Here is a 22,539-nt window from a genome sequence, read left to right as displayed (position 1 = left end):
AATAAAACATGTTAAACCCGCTAATGTTACATTGTTTTGTCTGTCTATGGTTCAACAAAGCAAATTCTCTACCAAAGCTTTACAAATTGGTTGAAGATTCATAACTAACTCTCATTATCTTGTACCGGATCTTGTGGAACAAATAAGCTCACTAGTTGTTAGTTGCTACCAGGATAGCGGTGGGATGGCGCAGCGGGTAAGGCGCTCGTTTTCCAATCATGCAATCATCTGGTTCGACTCCCGGCTTATGCTGGTTGTTGACAAAACACCGCTCACCTCTACCCAGGGTGTAATAAATTGGGTGGGCGTAGTTGCTGAAGTAAAGGCGGCCGAGAGAAAGGAACTGGCCACCCTACTCTCTATAGTGCCGAAGGCTTAGTATAATGAGAACCTTATCTTCTCATCCCCCGATGCTTGGATTCAAGTATCGGACTCACCTTTTTTTACCAGGGTAGCCCACTCCTAAACCTCAAGGTCATGAAAATCTAAGATTTATTTTAAACGAAAGTAAGCTAACTAGAATTTTCTACAACGTTTTAATAACTTAGTTCTGTACAGTAACTAATGATGTTGCTCTGGTCAATAGAAACTATCTGCTCTTCGAGAAAGTTTTGAAAACTTGGAAAAACATCACGGAGAGGAAATGAAAAAAATGAGCAAAGATATCGCCGAGCTACGTCACAATAAAGACAGAGCGAACGTTCAGTTCAGAGATGCGCAATCGGTGAGTGTGATGTCACAATGCTTGCTGCAACATTGCAATAAAGACATATTTCTTAAAATTTGTTGCACTTTTGTAGTAAGGAATCATGCAAAGGTAAATATCTTCTGGCGGAAGTTAAACCACAACAAATAACGATTTAGTCGCATGTCTTGCGATAGGCTACATATAAACGTATTTCCTCATAAATTGGAACAGGGGTCACCAACCTTTTTGCGTGCGGGCCACTTTGGCACTAAGGAGAGCTGTGGCGGGCCGCACTAATAAAATTTTATGTAGGTTGACTCTCATGTTAGAAAAGAACACATTTCGTACCCAGTATCCAGCGTTACATGTTGTTAATATTTATCTTAGAATACCGCAGCGACAAAATTAGTCGAACAACGCTACTGCCAGGCCAAGCTCCGTTAACAACACTTTTTTCTTCGTTAATAATGTCTAATAAACGAGGGCCACTGGTTTTGCGCACTTTTAGCGAGGCGAGCGGTTTCATCAGAATATTGATCCCCAAGCAAGTGTGGTGTTGTTACTTCGTTTCACAAACGATATCTTGCAATTAACAGTTTCAGTAAACAAGGAAATGTTTGACATCGCAATACAGGCAACAATAGTGACCTGCAAACATGTCAGTGAAAATAGGCTCCAATAACAGAGAGAGAGAATCCAGGCACCATGAAACAAACGCTTTTGGAAATCACCGAAAAAACGTTTCTATCCTACCTCATGAACAGCGTTCCCTCTAAAAAAGCAATGAATTGGTTTTTCATCCTTTTTGTGAGAGTTTATAAAACCGTCTTTCTTTGATTATTATCAGACAACTGCCACTTGCTGTGCTTATCAGCATGACAAGGATTGTTGATTAACAATATTTTGCAGTACTAAGCTAAATATTTTTCAACTGCCCGGAAGCATAATGCTGTAATTCCACTTTGTACGCGTGGCTCGATATCGCTTTGATCGCTTTAATTCCACTTTGTGGCTCGATATCGCATTGGAATAACTTTAAGCAACCCCAACCTAGAACTATAATCTGATTGGTCGGTCGGTGGAATCGTATGCAAAGCGAAAATATGCTTCCCGGAAAATGTTTTCTGCTTTGATGCTCTTTAACTCCTCAAGAAAAGTATTTTTGGTTATACTTGTACCCTGATACCTTCCGCGAGACGCACATAACAGCGTGGCGGACCGTAGCGGCCCGCCAGTTGGTGACCCCTGCCATAGATAATAGCCATAGATAGAATAAACTTTATTTCCTCACAAATTAGAACACTAAAAGTGAACTAAAGTGAAAAAAAATTGAAAGTGCCTCGTGGCAGGAAAACACTTTTTTCACCAACTTGTCGCAATTGAGGTTTGCTGTCTCGATTTGTTGTCATTTACGTGATTGCAAGAATTAATTTTTTTGAGTTGACTACTTATTGTTGGGCTATTATGATATTAATGCACTGCAGTCACCTTAACGTTGCAACTAGTGCTGGGCTCTATGGTGGAGCCCAAATTCGACTTGTATTGGTTAAGTTGTATATGCTTATTTAACACGAAACACCGGAATAACTACGTCTATTGAACCAACCCATGCGATATAATTCACAATATAAATTAAATAAACGCATTTCAGTCGAAGTATTGGAAAGAAAAATTCAGCTTTAACACTCTCAAAACCTTAATTGAAGAACAATTTTATGTTGTTTTTATTTTAAGAAAAATTCTGCTAAAATTTTCTAATTCGGCAATATTCAAGAATAAAAGAGGAAATTGAATCCAATAACCAACACACACAAGCACAACTTGACTACTGGAGGCAGGCTTGTTCAAAGCTTACCTCATTGGTCGAAGAAAAGGAGCATGACTTGAGCGATTGCCTCACCCAAAGGCGAGAAGCTGAGGAGAGCTTAGCTCTCGAGGAGGCGCAAAGAAGAACGTTAGAGATCCAGGCATGTCGTATAAAGAAGCAAACGATTTAATAATAGCATTGCCGTAACGTTTGGGTTAGTTACGATATCAGTTGAAATCTTTGTCTGCCTTTGTGCTTCCCGATAGCTCAGTTGGTTAGCGAGTGACTTTGTGACAAAAGAAGCTTCAAGATCAAGCGGCTCTGGTTCGACTCTCGGGGTGTACGCTTGAGCAACGCATGTGAAGGACCGCTCTCCATTCCGCGGCATCAAATGAATGGAATAATACCCCGACAACAACACTTCAACAATCGGAAACTTCACTCTGTCAATCACAGCGACCGGGCCTGCGTCAGTGATTCAAAGCCTCTACGTCTACAAGTATGCGAAACTGCCAGGATAAAGCTCTCAAAGAAGCTTTCCCAGTCCGAGGATAAAGATTCAATTAATCAATCAATAACTCAGTTGATTAAGATCTCGACTTTAGCAACGAAGATCAATTGAAACGAAATCTCTCTTGTCTTCAGCTGAATGATGCGCAAGTCGCTGATGAGGAACTCAATCACTTGCGTTCCGAACAAAAGCGACTCTCCCAAGAATGCGCAGAAAACCAGCAGATGATCACTGTGTTGGAGATGCAGAGGGACATTCTGGCCAAATCAGTGAGTATTTTGTTAGGCGACAGTTAGTTTAATTGTTTTTTTCCACAATGGTAAGGACTCATTTGACTAACAAAAAGCAGCGGCTGAGAACTATGTGACATGAATTAGTGGTGCAATACTGATAAGCCCATTCTTATGGGGGCGAAACACATGTCTATCAATTCTTGCTACACTCGACTGCCGAGAAACATCAGTGAGTATTGGTAGAAAAACATATGATTACTTATTCCATGAGCGTGCTGTTTGCAAGATTCAAAACACTGGTTTATTGATTAGTTGAACCTGACATTTGGATTACTGAAGACACAATCGAACAAATTAAATCATAAAAATAAATTGTCATTCACAATGTCTCCCTCTTCTATCACCGGTTTAAATCACTATTTTACTGAGTGAAATTAAGATGATTAACTTAAAGATTTCATTCTCACTTTCTATCCGCTGTTTGAAAACTCTTGTTAGATTTGGATCCTGGGTCTAGGACACTTTTACTTTTACATTGAAACTTTTAGAAGTATCCAATTACTATGTATAAACTACATCAACAAGCAAATTACTGTTTTTCAGCCGTCCAAGACTACAAGTGAAAATATTTGTCAGCCTCAAATTGAAAAGCTGCAAGCCGAACTGGCTTTGATGAAAACAAGATTACAACAAACAGAATCAGAACGAGACAATCTTGTCAAAAATAAAAATAAATTGGCAAGGGATACTTCGGTAAGGACCAGTAGACCTAAATGCAATGAAAAAATATTTGCCAAACTTTCTCACTCTAGATATTTAAGTTCAAGCTACTATTACGCAAACTTTTATTTGAATATCTTCCTGTCGAACTTGCACTCTTGTAATAAACGTAACTATGTGATGTAATAATAATATTAATATGCGATATATAAATTTCGCCCTAACCGGTCGAGTTTCGATCCCTAGAACGGTCTCAACCCAATAAACTGACTCACCAGCCAGGCACTTCATGTTATTTTCTGTCTCGCTTTCAATCGCATCTCAAAAGCAAACAAATTTTCCATTATCATATCAGCATTAGCATAAAATCATTTTATTTACAATTCTATGATGCGTCATGTGTAGATTCCCTACTCATCTTCTTGATGCAGACTCCATTGATATTAAGTCTGTACTGGAGTCAACATACACCAGCACTGCATGACCACTGGAGGCAGGAAGCCTCCTCTTACAAAAAAGTAGCAGCAGAATAGTTTCAGCCTAACATCAGTTCATAACGTGCCCATAAAACAAATGTTCAAAGTGAAACGCATTTTTCAAAAGGAAAATCAACTAAAAAAATAAATAAAATCCTGCAAACTCCTTTTTAATAATCTTTTGTTAATTCATTCTTCCCAATATTTTATCAGATTGAATCCCTTGGTGACGTCACCACTCTAAAAGGAGTGAACCAACTTCTTGCTGAGCAACTCACCCAAGCACGACAGGTCAGTTGGGGCAGCTGGATAGTAAAACCACCTTTGCTGGGTAGCTTTTACGTTGTCACACGTTGAAACTGCAAGTATTAGATGCTTATTATCTATTTTTCTAAATAGAATGAATAGACATATATCCGTTGTGGCAGCTCTTGTCTTTCACAATATCTGCTTTCAAAGAGCATTCCGCCTTATTGCATGTCGCTTTCTATTAAATCTAAATGTTCTGCAATCACACCCTTCATTGTGACGTAACACCAAACTTCTTCTACAACTTCCTCGCCTGAACCAGGCATCGACGGGCTCGGATACTTTTGTCTGAAGCACAGAAGGTTATGCTCCAAAGTCTAAATAAAAGTTTCAACGACGAGTTTTGCATTTTCGCTTTTGGCTTCATATCATCAATCATCATATCAATCTTAAACTATGGAAGTTTGGCCAGCATGTCAGATGAACTGAACACGTTACAAAGCGATCAATCGCGAAGAACAAGTGACAACAATTCGGAATTGAAAGGCATAAAAGGTAAAAATCTAAACAGTTCAACACACAACAAAATCAAACATATTACAATACAGACATAATCCATATAACCTAAAAATTTCAAAAGGAAAACAACCTTTGCTTTTAAATTACAATTTTTCTTCTTACTTGAAGACATTATTCTTACTAACTTTGAAAAATAAACATAATCTATTTCCGACAGCAACATTGTCTGTTGATGTTGTTTTGTCGTTTTGCCTTCATTTAAAACCTTTTGAGCGAAATTATTTGTCTATATTCAGCTGAAATGTTATGGATGGAACAAGTTCTTAAGGAAAAGAATCAAGAAGTTTCAGTTTTAAAAGGAGAGTGTGCTGTCTTGGGAAACGGGAAAAAGCGAGCAGAAGATCGAATTAAAATCCTGGAGGAGCAGTTAGAAGAGATGAAGAATGCAACAATTAACAAGTAAGATGGATGTGTATTAAATTTGTGTATGTATTTTATAATTTTTACATATTTTTGAGTAGCTCATTGCTTGGCCCTCTTTCAAGCTAAAGTGTTCAATGAAGATCATGCCTCAGCCTTCGGCTCTAGTGCTGGTAGACCTGAGATCGATTCCAGGTCGGGTCATACCAAAAACTTTAAAAAAAATGTACCTATTGTATTCTTTCTTGCATAACGCAGTAAGAATAAATGAGTAATAATGTGATGACATTCTAAATCTTATACAAAATTAAAAATGAGCCTTCTCGCAAATAAGACTTAAACGATTGTAGAGCGACTATTACTAGAGCGACTATTATTAGTTGCAGCTTATTTCGACATGGCACGGTTCCTATTTAAAGCGATTTTGTTAACGTTGCTAATTTGGATTTTTTTTAATTTAGTTGAAATCAAGTGAGCTTTTTGTGATATGTTGAACTACTTTCATCAATTCAAACAAAAATGCATTATTACTAAGACACTATTTTGGTGATAATTTTTTTGCGCAGAATTTAGTAGCTCATATGTATCATCGATATTTTTTGATAAGAAAATGAACTTTCAAAGCAGTTCGCCAGAGAAAAGGCTAGATGAAAAATCCAGCGCCGATCTACGCATCAAAGCCGCGAAGTTGGAAGCCGCAGAAGCGGAGAACGCGGTCCTCCAGATGCAACTTGTTGAGCTGGAATCGCTGAAGACATCTCACAGCACAATGATAGGAGCGCTGAAGAAACAACTGGAACGAAATAGAACAGTAAGTTTTGCGCATCTCAACCGTCTTCTTTCATGTGAGACAGGATTGTTCAGATTTTAGGGCAGGTGATGGAAAACCAGGTGAGTGTAGCTTCGTCCAGTGCTGCTATACCATGCATTCAATTTTATGCCTTGTAAATGGGATATTCAAGAATGACAATGTCATCAGTTTATTCCGCCAGGCCGATGAGGGAGCCAGAACCCACTTTTACGTATTGGAATGGAAACGGCAGACTCCTGTTCCCATTCTGTGAAGCTTGACTCAAGTCGGCCAGGGCAGGTCCATACCAGGGGACGCACCACCGTGTGAGGTATGAAACCATGGAGTTTGGTATCGGTGGCACACCATGTTGTTTTTAGTGTGTGCCACCAATAGTGTGCCACCATGGTGGTATCGGTGGCACCACCATGGTGGCACACTATGCTGTGTTCCCAGTGTCTTCCATATAATGTGCTGCGCTGGTGGCATGATCACTGAATGGTTGTAATAATTCAAGGGCAGCTGGTACAAAGGGGTGTCTTGATTTTAATCGCCAGGAAAATTCCTGAAGTGGGACGCTGAGTTTGGCGTAGAGCGAGTGGTTGGGATCTTCTACCCGGCGATCCAGGGGTGTAATGGCTTCCTTTCGGCTGGGTAGCCATTATATGGCTTCTCAATGTAGCAAAGACATCAAACCTTTCTTAAGTCTTTGTGGAGCAGTCTACCGTACACAAAGACTTGTTTGAGCCATTATGTGAACAATAAAATTACTTTCAAGTTTTAAAACATCTTTTACATTTGATAAAGATTCCAAAGTTAAGTGTAATATGTGTAATATATTCTGCCATAATTTTTTCTTTAGAGTTCCGGTGACAGCGACAGTTCTGGGTCGGGAAACTCTGTAAATGCGGCTACGAAGGAAATTAAATCATTGAAGCGTGACTTACAACGAGCCATCGAAGGTGATTTGTGATGGATCGATGTTATGGATCATTATGCAATATGCATCCTTTGCTACTTTCAAAATGAAATGCGTTTGTACAAAATGGAACCCCTTTTATGTTGTTGACTTCGTCTAATCTACACCCAGACATGTTGGTCAACATTTCTTTTGTCATCGCTACTGCATCATTTCTCCAGCTTCACCGGAACAATTTATTTTGGTCCCGATAGGGTCTCATGATGACGGGTTGATTGCTATATACTGTAGTGTGGACGGTTTTCATATGTGCATTACTACACATGGTGTTCCATTCTATTGAGCTTGACCGAAGTCGGCCGGGCCAGGTCCATACCAAAGGGGCGCGCCACCGAGAGAGGTATAAAACCCTGGAGTTTGTTGTTCATGGCACACCATGCTGTTTTCCAAGTGTCTTCCATGCATTGTGCTGCACTGGTGGTATAATCACTGAATGGTTGTAATAATGCAAGGGCAGCTGATACAAAAGGGTGTCTTGACTTCAATCGCCAGGAAGATTCCTGAGATGGGAGGCGGAGTTTTGCGTAGAGCAAGTGGTTAGGATCTTCTGTCCGGCGATCCATATGTTCCATATGGCGATCCATAGATTCTGTCCGGCAATATATATATAATCTTCCGTTCAGCGGTGGTAGCCATTATATGGCTTCTCAACGCAGCAAATACATCGAGTCTTTCTTAAGTCTTTGTGCAGCAGACACAAAGATTTTTTAAGCCAATTTCTGAACAATAAAATTACTTTCAAGTTTTAGGAAATCTTTTACATTTGGTAAAAAATCTGAAGTTAATTGTAATATCGTGTTTTGCGGAATGACTTCATTTTCAATCGCAGAATTGACAAGAAATACCTTGCTCAAAATGTCAATAACTTAACCATAAAAACCTGAAGGCTTTCCTGTAGCCCATTGATTATAATGATTCTTCAAAATGATTGATGCAAGAAGGTTCTTTACAACATGAGTTATTGAGTATACAATAATTACGAAGAGACTAAAACTAAAGCATAATTTATTTTTGCATACCGACAATTCTTGCTCTACACTTAAATTGAATGCTTTAAAAGTTTAAGCAATAAGCACGTAAATATTATTAACTATTAGCTTTAACACAATTAACTTTAACTTACTATTAACTTTAATGCATTAAACACTTAATACGTCCCTCTGTTGTGTTTCTCGGCAGCCGATTTGTAGCAAGAATTGACAGCGATAGACACGTGTTTCGCCCATGAGGCTGGGCTCATCAGTATCGCACCGTATTCTGCCGCTTTACCAGTCAGTTTAACTCTTATCTTTGTGGAAACAAAGAAAGAGCCAACAAAACCAGCAGGCGCCAGGGCAGAGGACATGTGAAGAGAGGGGCGTTCTTCCCGGCTATCAGCACAAGGCTGAGCACTCGCTAGTACAGCGAGCAGCTGCGATTCGCTAACCATAACGGTGTAGCTTCCACGCAAGCCATTCAGACTTTCCAATCAACGATATGTTTTTCGGCAGCCGATTTGTAGCAAGAATTGACAGCGATAGACACGTGTTTCGCCCATGAGGCTGGGCTCATCAGTATCGCACCGTATTCTGCCACAAATTTATTTGACCACCGCTTTACCAGTCAGTTTAACTCTTATCTTTGTGGAAACAAAGAAAGAGCCAACAAAACCAGCAGGCGCCAGGGCAGAGGACATGTGAAGAGAGGGGCGTTCTTTCCGGCTATCAGCACAAGGCTGAGCACTCGCTAGTACAGCGAGCAGCTGCGATTCGCTAACCATAACGGTGTAGCTTCCACGCAAGCCATTCAGACTTTCCAATCAACGATATGTTTCTCGGCAGCCGATTTGTAGCAAGAATTGACAGCGATAGACACGTGTTTCGTCCATGAGGCTGGGTTTTTTTTTTTTTTTTTTGCGCAACGCTCAGAGTTCAAGATGGATACCACTACATCTTGCAGGTTTACAAATTGTCCATATGGAATGGATTTGTTTCCTGTCTCATCATTAGTGCGTCCGCTCCGGGAGCCGTCCACACACCCAAACACTCAGCAGGCACACCATACTTACATGGTAGATACCTACCAGGGAGGCGAGGGACTCACTACGACCGAAGGGACCCACCGCGGTAGATGGTAATCTGTGGATATAAATGTTTGGTTAGTGGCTGCCTCAAGCTGGTCTGCCTGTCTCGACTTTTCTCTTGCTGATCTTGGAGCAGACTAGGAGATGGCGGGTCAAGCATGAGAACTAGCGTGTTTTGGTAGATAATTAATTTTTAAATTTTATTTGAGTTTGTTTGTGTGTGTGTATCTTCTTGTTGCCCGCTTCAAGAAGGGCACCTGTTTGGAGAAAAACGGGCCACTGCAGTCTGACATCTCATTTGGCGGAGATGCCAGAGAGGAGCGGCCAGAGGGAGGGTAGCTTTCGCTGACCCCAGAGTCATCATGGAGTGGGCCGCTGCAATCCTGTCATCCCAGAGCGAGTGGGACAACGGAGAGGGACGGTTAAAGATCTCCCGCTGCAATCACTCTTCCGGCATCAGGCCGTTGTAGATGAGTGAGAGGGACGGGTTAAAGGTGGGTTGTTACGCCCTTGGCTGTCTAAGCTTCTTCAAAGATGATCTACGACCGTACTGTGCTAGTGAGATCCACCGCTGCAATCAGTCATCCCTACCACCAAGGACGACTGAGAAGGCGGTTGAAGAGTGGATCTCGACTGGTTCTTCTTTCTTCTGACCGTAGGAGGAGGTTTAGAAGGAGTAGAAATGTCAGATGACAAAGGGATGTTATGTTTTTGTGTTATGTCTTTCGTTTTTGTCATGATGACCCACAGGGCTTGAATGGTGGACCGTTTTGTGTCCTGTATATATGTGTCGCCTATGTCCAGAGATATCTTCTTTTGGATGATGGTGTGTTTGGCGACATTCATCATGGTCAAAAGAATCGGATTGTTCTTCTGTCCGTCAGGGATTTGGTTGTAGAGGATCATGTCCTTTGTTATTTCCATGTCTTCCTTGGTTAGGTCAAGATATTGTTGTTTCAGTCGCTCCCATATTCCTAGCGCAAAGGAGCACTTGGTGAGGACGTGGGCCACATTGTCTTCTTGTTTTCTGCAGAATTTGCAATTTGTTATTCTGTCAGAATGTATTGATCTATTAAAATCTCCCCATTTGTATCCTCCATGTGCAATCCGAAAGGACATGGAGGATAGGTACGGTGGAAGGAGGAGTTTAATTCCCTTGTTTTTCAAGAGGATTTCATTCCAAGGAATCTTCTTTCCGTTTTGATCAATCTTGTCAGTCTTCTTTTCGTTTTGCGTTTTCAGATTGATGTAGATATTTTTGTAGGAAGTATTTTCCCAGTCATGTTTCAAAGCTTTGAGTTTGCAAAAGGACTTGAAGATGTCCGCATACATTTCGTTTGGAATTGGGGCATGCGGAATGCTGTTGGAGAACAGATGAGGATTAATGTGTCTCATTCTGTAACTCAAATTGAACATGGCCCATTCGTGCCAGATTTCGGTTGCGTCTTCTAGTGAGAAGAGGTGCCGAATTCTGTCTATGCGACTAGTTTGGAATTTTGATTGGATGTCTACCATGTTGATGCCTCCGTCTTTGACAGGAGGAAATGTCTTGCTTCTCTGGAGCTGTTCGAATGGTGAAGGATACCAGAGGAAGCCGAATAGGATTTTGTTTAGTTCTTTGATGTGTTGTTGTGTTGGCATCAGCACTCTACTCAGATGCAAAGTGACGGGTACCAAGAGAGTGTTGATGATCGAGATCTTTCCATAGAGGGAGAGTCTTCGTGGTTTGTGGATGTTGGCGATCGTTTGAGTTTTTTTGATGGCCGTCTGCCAGTTCATCTTGTCGAGTTCTGTTTTGTTTGTTCCTAGCCAGATGCCCAGGATCTTGACGTTGTTCAAGATCGCAGCTTCAGGAAAGAGCTGTTGAGCTTTTTGGGCCAGATCAGGTTTGGACGCCAGGATCTGGGTCTTTCCCTGGTTCACTTTCTGGCCGGACATCGTCTGGTAGATGGCTAGTTCTTTGTTGATTTCTTTGAGAGATGGAATGTCTCTTGTGATGAATGTGGTGTCGTCCGCATATTGCTGGATTTTGATTGTCAGCTTGGAAAAGCGAAAACCGTTGATCAGATGGTTTTTCTCTATGCGACGGGTCAACACGTCGGCACAGATTATGAAATAGAGCATGCTGAGGGGACAACCCTGTCGTATGCCCCTTTTGACGTTGATTCGTTTTGTTAAAGCTCCATTGATTTCTATTTTGCTTTTTGTTTTGTTGTAAACCAAAGACAGGTAGTTCATCATTATTGGTTTCACTCCGAGTTTCTTCAGAATTCCATAGAGGAAGGAGTGACTAACTCTATCGAAAGCTTTTTCAATTTTTCAAGCTTTGTCAATTCTTGCTACAAATCGGCTGCCGAGAAACATATCGTTGATTGGAAAGTCTGAATGGCTTGCGTGGAAGCTACACCGTTATGGTTAGCGAATCGCAGCTGCTCGCTGTACTAGCGAGTGCTCAGCCTTGTGCTGATAGCCGGAAAGAACGCCCCTCTCTTCACATGTCCTCTGCCCTGGCGCCTGCTGGTTTTGTTGGCTCTTTCTTTGTTTCCACAAAGATAAGAGTTAAACTGACTGGTAAAGCGGTGGTCAAATAAATTTGTGGCAGAATACGGTGCGATACTGATGAGCCCAGCCTCATGGGCGAAACACGTGTCTATCGCTGTCAATTCTTGCTACAAATCGGCTGCCGAAAAACATATCGTTGATTGGAAAGTCTGAATGGCTTGCGTGGAAGCTACACCGTTATGGTTAGCGAATCGCAGCTGCTCGCTGTACTAGCGAGTGCTCAGCCTTGTGCTGATAGCCGGGAAGAACGCCCCTCTCTTCACATGTCCTCTGCCCTGGCGCCTGCTGGTTTTGTTGGCTCTTTCTTTGTTTCCACAAAGATAAGAGTTAAACTGACTGGTAAAGCGGTGGTCAAATAAATTTGTGGCAGAATACGGTGCGATACTGATGAGCCCAGCCTCATGGGCGAAACACGTGTCTATCGCTGTCAATTCTTGCTACAAATCGGCTGCCGAGAAACATATCGTTGATTGGAAAGTCTGAATGGCTTGCGTGGAAGCTACACCGTTATGGTTAGCGAATCGCAGCTGCTCGCTGTACTAGCGAGTGCTCAGCCTTGTGCTGATAGCCGGGAAGAACGCCCCTCTCTTCACATGTCCTCTGCCCTGGCGCCTGCTGGTTTTGTTGGCTCTTTCTTTGTTTCCACAAAGATAAGAGTTAAACTGACTGGTAAAGCGGTGGTCAAATAAATTTGTGGCAGAATACGGTGCGATACTGATGAGCCCAGCCTCATGAGCGAAACACGTGTCTATCGCTGTCAATTCTTGTTACAAATCGGCTGCCGAGAAACATATCGTTGATTGGAAAGTCTGAATGGCTTGCGTGGAAGCTACACCGTTATGGTTAGCGAATCGCAGCTGCTCGCTGTACTAGCGAGTGCTCAGCCTTGTGCTGATAGCCGGGAAGAACGCCCCTCTCTTCACATGTCCTCTGCCCTGGCGCCTGCTGGTTTTGTTGGCTCTTTCTTTGTTTCCACAAAGATAAGAGTTAAACTGACTGGTAAAGCGGTGGTCAAATAAATTTGTGGCAGAATACGGTGCGATACTGATGAGCCCAGCCTCATGGGCGAAACACGTGTCTATCGCTGTCAATTCTTGCTACAAATCGGCTGCCGAGAAACATATCGTTGATTGGAAAGTCTGAACGGCTTGCGTGGAAGCTACACCGTTATGGTTAGCGAATCGCAGCTGCTCGCTGTACTAGCGAGTGCTCAGCCTTGTGCTGATAGCCGGGAAGAACGCCCCTCTCTTCACATGTCCTCTGCCCTGGCGCCTGCTGGTTTTGTTGGCTCTTTCTTTGTTTCCACAAAGATAAGAGTTAAACTGACTGGTAAAGCGGTGGTCAAATAAATTTGTGGCAGAATACGGTGCGATACTGATGAGCCCAGCCTCATGGGCGAAACACGTGTCTATCGCTGTCAATTCTTGCTACAAATCGGCTGCCGAGAAACATATCGTTGATTGGAAAGTCTGAATGGCTTGCGTGGAAGCTACACCGTTATGGTTAGCGAATCGCAGCTGCTCGCGAGTGCTCAGCCTTGTGCTGATAGCCGGGAAGAACGCCCCTCTCTTCACATGTCCCTCTGATATAGTTTCACTTCTGATATTCTTCTGCCATAATTTTTTCTTTAGAGTTCCGGTGACAGCGACAGTTCCGGGTCGGGAAACTCTCTTAATGCGGCTACGAAGGAAATTAAATCATTGAAGCGTGACTTACAACGAGCCATCGAAGGTGACTTGTGATGGATTGATGTTGCGAACAAGCATCCTACGTTACTTTCAACATTATAATGTGTTTGTACAAAATGGAATGCATTTTATGTTGTTGACATGTTGGTCAGCGTTTCTTCTTCATCGCTACTGTATAATTTCTCTAGCTTTACCGGAACAATCTATTTTGGTCCCGATCAGGCGCGGATTTATGGGGGGGGGCCCGGGCCCCCCCGAAATTTTGTGAAAAATTGTATGTTTGCGCATCAAATGGTTTGATATGAGTCTAAACAGCTGATATTAGTCCCTCGGCATCACAATTGATGAAAATGGTTGTTTTAATGTCTATTTTCTAGCATATCGTATATGTCGTAGTATCATTGTTCATATCTGTTAAGTTTTTCATTCTTTTTAATTGATTTTCAAATTTTCTGGCCCCCCCCGAAAAAAACTCTTAGATTCGCGCCTGGTCCCGATATGGTCTCATGATGACGGGTTGATTGCAATGCTGCACAGTGTTGACGGTTTCCATATGCGCATAACTACACATCGTGTTCTACCCTCGTTTAAAAATCAGACTGGGTTGAATATTATTGGAGTAAACAATGGTGTAGACAATTGATAGAGGAATGCCAATCCACAGTGATCGAGCAATTGAGCAAATGATTCAATGTTGCTTAGAAATTGGAATTAAAGAAAAACACGTCAGTGATCTGAAGAAGAAATTCGTCGATAGTCAGAGACTCGAGCAGAAAGCTCGACAGGAAAGAGATGAATTGCAAGGGAAAGCTATCATCATGGAGTCATTGTAAGTAAAACAGCCCAAATGAAATAAATTGAAGAGATTTTCCAATAAAGAGCATTGAGCAAATTATATAGAACGTTCCTTTTGTTCAAATATTGGTTTACAAATTACGCCACTTGGTTTTATCGCTTTAAAAAACATGGAAATGTGTGAAAGACTTTTGTGATAATAGAAGCTGAAGATAAATCCGGAACAGCTGTAAGCATAAGGTTTTTACGTTGCCGTCACAGATTCATTAGATTCTTGACGAAACTTCGTTTTCTAGAAACGATTCCAGCCAAGATTTATTAAAGGAGCTTGATGAGATGCGAGAGGAAAAGTTCAACCTTGAAAAACAGCTCAGCAACTTCCTAACGACCAAGACAAGTCAAACTCCACCGCGGCTACCCTTTCGTTGCCTGAAGATCTTGACAGGTAATCTGGCAACACTGTACTAATATATGCTTTAATTTTGGTTGATTAAAACCGTGATAAACCGCATCCTTAATTTTTCAGGAATACGTTACTGCTGAAGCTATTTTCACAGAAAAATATCTCCAAGTTATAGAAATTCTTCTTTGTTGTAAGCACAAAATTGAGTGCTGTTACACCCCCTAACATAATTATGCTTGTTCAACGAATTACACAGTCGGCATATTTTGTAGCTGGAAACAGAAATTTTCTTTAGAAAGTATGGTAGTTCACTTTACTAGCATGCTCTTATGAGAAAGTATAGCATGAGATGGAAGATTATAAATTTTAAACATAATCCACAGAATGTTTTACAGAGAGTTGGAAAACCAGTACCGCACAGTATGTGAACGAAACAAATGGTTGGAAACAAGGATTGCAACTTTACAACGCGAAATCGAGCTCATCCGAGACCAGAACACATTGTTGCAGGAACAACGGAACAATGCGGAGCGCGAAGCCGCTAAGTTGCAGGATGAACTGAAGGTTCTGAAAGAATATAACTTACCGCAGCAAAAAAAAAAATCTTTGTATGATATGAAAATAATTTAGTGTAACCAATGCAGACATTACGTCATCGCGCCTTGCTACTCCGATGACATCGGAAACCCATAGAAGGCGCAGAGAGTGCTTTTGTTTCCAAGCAACTGCAGTCAAACCCGTGTGATCAATTTGATTGCTACAGTATATTATAAAAGAACACAAATTTATCTTAAAGTTTTATTGAAGTGTCACTGATATAACTAGAGGTAGTATCAAACCAAGGTCAACCGATTCTGAAGTGTCACTGATATAACTAGAGGTGGTATCAAACCAAGGTCAACCGATTCTGAAGTGTCACTGATATAACTAGAGGTGGTATCAAACCAAGGTCAACCGATTCTGAAGTGTCACTGATATAACTAGAGGTGGTATCAAACCAAGGTCAACCGATTCTGAAGTGTCACTGATATAACTAGAGGTGGTATCAAACCAAGGTCAACCGATTCTGAAGTGTCACTGATATAACTAGAGGTGGTATCAAACCAAGGTCAACCGATTCTGAAGTGTCACTGATATAACTAGAGGTGGTATCAAACCAAGGTCAACCGATTCTGAAGTGTCACTGATATAACTAGAGGTGGTATCAAACCAAGGTCAACCGATTCTGAAGTGTCACTGATATAACTAGAGGTGGTATCAAACCAAGGTCAACCGATTCTGAAGTGTCACTGATATAACTAGAGCTAGTATCAAACCAAGGTCAACCGATTCTGAAGTGTCATTGATATAACTAGAGCTAGTATCAAACCAAGGTCAACCGATTCTGAAGTGTCACTGATATAACTAGAGGTGGTATCAAACCAAGGTCAACCGATTCTGAAGTGTCACTGATATAACTAGAGCTAGTATCGAACCAAGGTCAACCGATTCTGAAGTGTCCACTCGAATCAGCGATGACTTAGCTACAAAAATTCCGTTTCTTAAATTGTTTAAAAAACAAAGACTTTTGTGACATATCTATGTTATTTTAATTATTTCTGTTTTGCGACTAAGATCGATTCATGGAGACACATTATAATTATTTCGTAACATTACATTGTGATTAGGATCTACAGATGACGTCAAAGGGCACGCGACGTCAGGGCGAAGTAGAACAGATTCATCTTCAGCACAGCAACGCGGAGAAGATGCAAAAAGTAAGATTCGTTCTAGAAACTGATAACAATTGTGACGTAGCCTAATTACCATATTTCACTAACAGTGCCATATAAATTGCATCAGCGTCTACCCAATAGCTCCGATCATCAGCCTACCAGATCCGGTTATTTGGTTACTTACAGTAGCCTACAGTGGGCGATTGTGATGGAGAACTGCTTATATGTTTAATCTATTCTTCCTGTAGTTAACGGGTTTATTATAAGAAATTAATTAAAAAAAATAACTTTTTCGAACTAAACAGTAGTTTATCTGTGGTTAATCGTTTAAATTAAACTTAATGAACTTCCCTTAGATATTCTGTTTTTGTTGTCTTAAATTTAAGTTCTCCACATTATTGACACATATAAATGACCATTATAAAATGACTCTTCTAACCACGCTTTGGTGTAAGACTATGAAATTGCAAAAGTCCTCAAAGTAGCAAAGTCGTGTTGCGTTGTGAGTGGTATATCCATGCTTAGACCTGGTGGTTGAAGATTTAGATTTAGTAAACGGGAAGCCAATCTTCGTGTCCTCCTTCAGGCATGCCTTTAAGTGTTCTGCTAATGACACAACCACATGCTCTTGAGCGGTGTCGAACCAGCGCTCTTTCCAGCGCCGTACCAGAGCTCTTGCCACTCGACTATGCATCCGACGACCAGGATTGATAATATTGCAAACTTGTATTGATGTAGTTTACATTTGCAGATTTTAGATCTCGAACGCAAATTGTCTGAAAAGAAGCAATTGATTCGTGCTATGACGAAAGAAATTGAAAGTTTGCATAGGAAAGCAGATAAAGGAAAGATTTCCTCGTTCATGAAGAAGCTGAGACGAAGTAGCGATTCGGGAAGGTAAACAACATTACGCTTTATTTAGTTTTTATATCACTGTTGTGTCACTGTCAGTAGCTACGTGTCATAGAGAAGAACAAAATCACAGAAGAGACGATAAGTTGGAAAAGCGATATATCGGGGATTTTATGACGTTACAATGTTTCTTCATCGAATTATAAGTATTCAATTTTCATACAATATATCTTTACAAAAATTAGCATTACTTTTAAATGCAGATTCTTGTGTAATAATAAAGTCAAATCTTAAAAATCATGAATGTACTCGCTACAGCGTTTTGTTAAATTTTGTTTGAACTTTTCTTGCGTAAAATGTATTTTTGTGTTATAACTTTATTATTGTGTCATAGGCTACTATACAATATTTCATGACTAATGTTCAGTTTGTTTTATAAATTTTTCCCAATTTCAGTCACAGTTTTGAGAAAAAGGCCAACCTGAGCAAAAGTTTCGATGTCAATGACACAATGAACGAAAGATCTGGGTTCGGTTCCCCGCCAAGCACTCTTGACCCAGGATATTCCACCCTGTCAATACCTCAAACAAAGCCTAAAATATCAAGTTCATTGTCACCCAAAAGCAGGTTTGTACCATTCAGAATGAACCACTAGAATTGACTCAATTGAGCATACAGTGCTCCTTCCATACCACATTCATTCAACCATAGTTCGACGCCACACTAAGCCATGTTTGTTATTTCAATTATAACAGTAAAATGTCATGAAGTCAACTATAACATTAAAGCACAACTACACTTCTCAAGGATATTGTTGATGCTAAGTAAGTAATGAATGTCAAAACTTAAAAATCCATTCATAAAAGTCAAATAGATAATTTATTTCACTAATTATACAATCTTACTATGCGGTTCATCGTAGAACAAGTCTGAGAGGATTTTAGTTTTTACCATATGTCAACAATCACAACTATCAACGGTATATCATCTTACCTTGTAGATCATCTTCCGGAGGAATCCCAAAAGTTTCACGAAGCACCTCAGAGTCCCAAAAGTCTAATAACGTCCTTATGATGCCTCTCTCTCCTACGCTCACGTACGTCACCGCGATTGATGACGTCACGGACCCATACACTCCATCGACGGGGAAGCGTTCGCGGTCGCGGGACGATCAGTTGTCTCCTACACGAGTCAGCTTCGATGAGAACTCGGACCACGACTTGCACACCCCATCATCGAGAGGAAGATCAAGAAGTGAAGGATCATCTCCTAGACGTGGAACTGATGAAGATCACGACGGTGCGTTCTTTGCAGAAGATTATCTTCCTGAGGATCACCATCAAGCCTCCATTAGATCTCCAATAGAAAGGTTTGAACAACTTTAAACTTTTTCGTTTGCAGTAAAAATTCTATGCGCGTGACATGAATGACCTCAAGTTAGCTTTTGCCAGCAGCTCAATAATGATCTAATTTTGTAAATGTACAAACAAACTACAACATCACGCAACAATGTAAGCGGCATCTACGCGCGCTGCTGGCCAAACATGTTTAGGAAAGCTTGCTATTGCATGAAATACGTCCTGTCACTTCTGTTCGTCGTAGGCTCCCTCGGGAGCTATGCTCCGTTGAGCTCTCGGGCTTTGGCGGCCTTGGGTGTTCCTGCTCGTGGGGTAGCAGAGGTGGCTAGAAAAGAGGCTTCCTTTTCAATCGAAGGTTCCCTCCGTGTCTGGAAAGCTTGGAACGCCGGGCTCACTCGTGGAGGGGCTACGTCATAGAAAAGACGATTCCAGCGATCAGAAGCTCAATTTCCCAACAGCAGAAGCTCTGCAGTAAGCATCCGAGCGCGCAAGACAGCAAACCACCTCAAAACCCGCCAGTAATTGTGTGACGTCATGTTAAATCCATTGTTTCATTATCAATTTATCTGTAAACAATTGTCGTTTCATCAGCATGCTGCAGCTCAATGAAGAATACAATCATCATCAATAAAATAAAATAGCAATATATGAATTAAGTATATATTGCATATCGTGAATGGACTCATATCATCTATCGATGACGTAATATCATTAACAACACTGGATCTGTATTTTCATATTTCAATATTTTAGAATATCTGTCACGATTTCTTTCTATCTCTTACCAGGAAAGAGACTTGGAAAGGTTCAATGACGTAGTTTAATGGGTATAACCGAAAACAGTCAATTAAATGTCGAATAGTTCTACTAGTGAAATGATAATCTAACTTCTTGAAGGACTTTAATAAACGGCTTCTCTTCTAACTCTAATTTCGAGCACAATTTATATCAGCACCAATTCTCATCTACTTGTATTCAATTACTTCAAGTCTCAATCACCAATAATTTCTGCAGCAACTACCAATCCACAACTCATAACACAACTCTCATAATCAACTCATAATAATTCACATCATCAACTCAATAATAATCTCAGAATAATCATTACGCAAATTACACCACTATTTATAGAAGATTTCTCGGTATAGTAACTTCGAGAAGGTTACGTAATGTCACACCACTCATTGTTCTGTCAAGTTGAATTAAATGTAAACAAGCAGAAGCTCAAAGAAGTTTAAAGAATATCACGTGGTGTAGAAGATTCTTACATAATAAATATTTCGCCATCGGACATTTACTGATAAACAACCTTATGACGTCATGACAAACGACGCTCAGAAATCATGAAAAACAACAGAACCTTCCAAAATTGCATGCTTACAGATGATTCTAGAAATACGTTACATAATACAGATTTCTCATTCAAAGGTTACTTCAGGTCATAACCGATAATAACACATCGCACCAGAATTCTACAACCAAAACATCATGCTCGTTGAAGATAAAAAGCAAGCCATCGCGAGGCATTGCACGTTGATTGTGACAATATCACACACTACCTTCTCCCGATATGCTGCTCTTTCCCGCTCGGATCAACCTCGCGTTGCTTTTAACTCATCGATAAACATGATTTCCCAATCAACTCGATGCAACCTCCAAAGTTTCATCTCACTATTCTATATTTTTCCTGGTATCGTAGCCTAGTCATATCTACGCTTCGATCGCTAGTCCCCCCGACCCATCTGGGCGAACCTGCCTCAACGTCTGGCCAGTGCACATCCGTGCTCGTTGGTTCAACGTCAACACTTTTCCAGTAAGTAAAGCATACAATATATTCCCACATACCTTATTTTTTTACACCAATTAATTGAGCCTTTGCTCTAGATTTTGTATAAATTTTGTCTCCCACGAGTATTCAAATCGTCCTTGTAGCTACGCTTCTCTTCCTCGTGGGAGATCCCAAAGTTTATCCGCTCTGCCTACGGGCAGACCGGGTATAGGAGTCAAACGTACCTGTGTTACGGTCACGTGATGGAGACGTGGACGCTGCCTGGCTTTATAAAACCTCTGTCGCCCGGCCCGTCGTCAGCTGACCTTTTTGCGTTTGCAGAAAGCTAAACCCGTCTCCCTGGCCCGTTCCACCATTCTAACTTTTGCGGACGAGTTGCACAAAATTCTTGATCCACACTTTCCTTCCACAGGTACCTAGACTCCCCAGCCTGGCCCCCGCGACCTAAGTTGGTGGACTTCCCTTCCGGGTGCATCGCCACCCCATAATCACGCCGCTTCCCGCCTCCACGGGGCGTGGCAGGCCGGTTCTTTAAAGTCTCTGACCTGGCTATGTTTATTGTGTTCTTCTCGCCGTGTCAATTATTTTGTACTCGTGCGTCGTTGATCAAAATAAAACAGTTCATCATCGAGTACGTTCCTCACAAATTGATAGCCTATATGTATTCTTTATGTTTGACTTTACTACAACCCAAATAACCTCAACAGTCTGTTTCAATTTTTGTGAAATTATATCAGATCTTTTGAAAATCCCAACAAGATTGAAACAGATTGTTGCGTTGTTTTCTCCGTTGAGCTTTTTCGCGAAGAAGCCACTCTGTCTCTGGTTCGACGGGCACTGGATCCCAATCATCTTCTCCATTCTAAGATCTCTGCTCCCCCAAGAAAGCACCTCCATCGATTGAAATCAAGAAACCCATTCGTGCCAGCCGCTGAACTTCTGATCAACGAAGCTGATGGACAAAACATCTCCGCGGCTAATTTGGGCGTACCATAAATGGAAGTCAAACACAACCAGACTCCGTTTGTTCACCCCCGATGCCGACATGGCTTAGTGGCATGGTTCCACTCGTCCCACTGGCCTGGCATTACAAAGACAGGCGTTGGTGCGCCTCAACCGTCTCCGAAAGGGCGTCGGGATTTTCCTCTCAACCATACACTAATGGGGAATGACTTCTTTATCTACTTGTGAATGTGGTGCTGCGGAACAGATCACATCAACGATTGTACCATCTTCAAGCTACCTAATGGTGTGGTAGCTGGTAGGTCAAGCCTACATATCTTGAATAATGAAATAAAAGACTGAGTGCTCTATAGTAGCCTTCCAGCTTAGTCCGGAAACATCATGAATCTGGAGTGGTAAAAGGATAAACTCTCGGCCCCAGAGGCTCACACGACGACGAGCACTATTTTTGTTCTGTTGACAACATTTATTGTAGCCTGTAAACATATTTAGATACCGGTAGTTATTTTACAGTGTTTCTATTTTTGTTTCTACGTAGCCTACCATACTTAAATGTTGTTTAACGTTACAAATAAACTCAATGAAATGTATTTTCCACGTTTAGAATTTCCAAAGCTCCTTCTCCTGACGACCATGAGCCCAATCCTGAAGAGTTAGGAAACTTACCTACTCCCACTTCAAGCCCATCTCTCCCCTCCCCATCTTCAGCAGGGTAACACTTTTAAATAAATTATTAATATTTTTTCTTTCAAAGCATTATTCAAACCCAAAGAGTCAATTGGATTGCCAAACAGCGGTATCGGGGTGGACCATATTTAAAGCGTCCGCCCCGTTAGCTCAGTGGTTACGCGCCGGGCTCAAGATCACGCGGTGCTGGTTCGACTCTCGGGGTGTGCGTTTGAGCAACGCATTTCAGGACTGTTCTCCATTCAGCGGCACCTAATGAATGGAATAATTTCT

General features: G+C 41.3%; 1 protein-coding gene and 1 pseudogene across 8 annotated transcripts in view; both read left to right on the top strand.

Moving 5' to 3' along the window:
• LOC145784615 (uncharacterized) overlaps window positions 1-22,539 on the top strand; it is a 141,492-nt gene that overhangs the window by 59,563 nt on the left and 59,390 nt on the right. The gene's annotated exons all lie outside the window — the stretch shown is intronic.
• LOC145777075 (uncharacterized) overlaps window positions 1-22,539 on the top strand; it is a 35,059-nt pseudogene that overhangs the window by 10,350 nt on the left and 2,170 nt on the right. The window contains exons 13-29 of the transcript XR_014290314.1: window positions 587-723; window positions 2,451-2,655; window positions 3,141-3,275; window positions 3,843-4,021; window positions 4,660-4,726; window positions 5,044-5,239; window positions 5,500-5,662; window positions 6,251-6,434; window positions 7,276-7,375; window positions 14,407-14,533; window positions 14,796-14,944; window positions 15,298-15,466; window positions 16,570-16,659; window positions 17,369-17,514; window positions 17,926-18,096; window positions 18,470-18,798; window positions 22,183-22,291. The product of XR_014290314.1 is annotated as an uncharacterized LOC145777075 (transcript). The remainder of the gene's footprint in view (window positions 1-586; window positions 724-2,450; window positions 2,656-3,140; window positions 3,276-3,842; window positions 4,022-4,659; window positions 4,727-5,043; window positions 5,240-5,499; window positions 5,663-6,250; window positions 6,435-7,275; window positions 7,376-14,406; window positions 14,534-14,795; window positions 14,945-15,297; window positions 15,467-16,569; window positions 16,660-17,368; window positions 17,515-17,925; window positions 18,097-18,469; window positions 18,799-22,182; window positions 22,292-22,539) is intronic.

Source organism: Aplidium turbinatum, chromosome 1 (assembly GCF_918807975.1).
Source record: "Aplidium turbinatum chromosome 1, kaAplTurb1.1, whole genome shotgun sequence".
Lineage (NCBI taxonomy): Eukaryota > Metazoa > Chordata > Ascidiacea > Aplousobranchia > Polyclinidae > Aplidium > Aplidium turbinatum.
The sequence above is the reverse complement of the archived record's forward strand: the minus strand, read 5'-3'. Positions and strand labels throughout refer to the sequence as shown.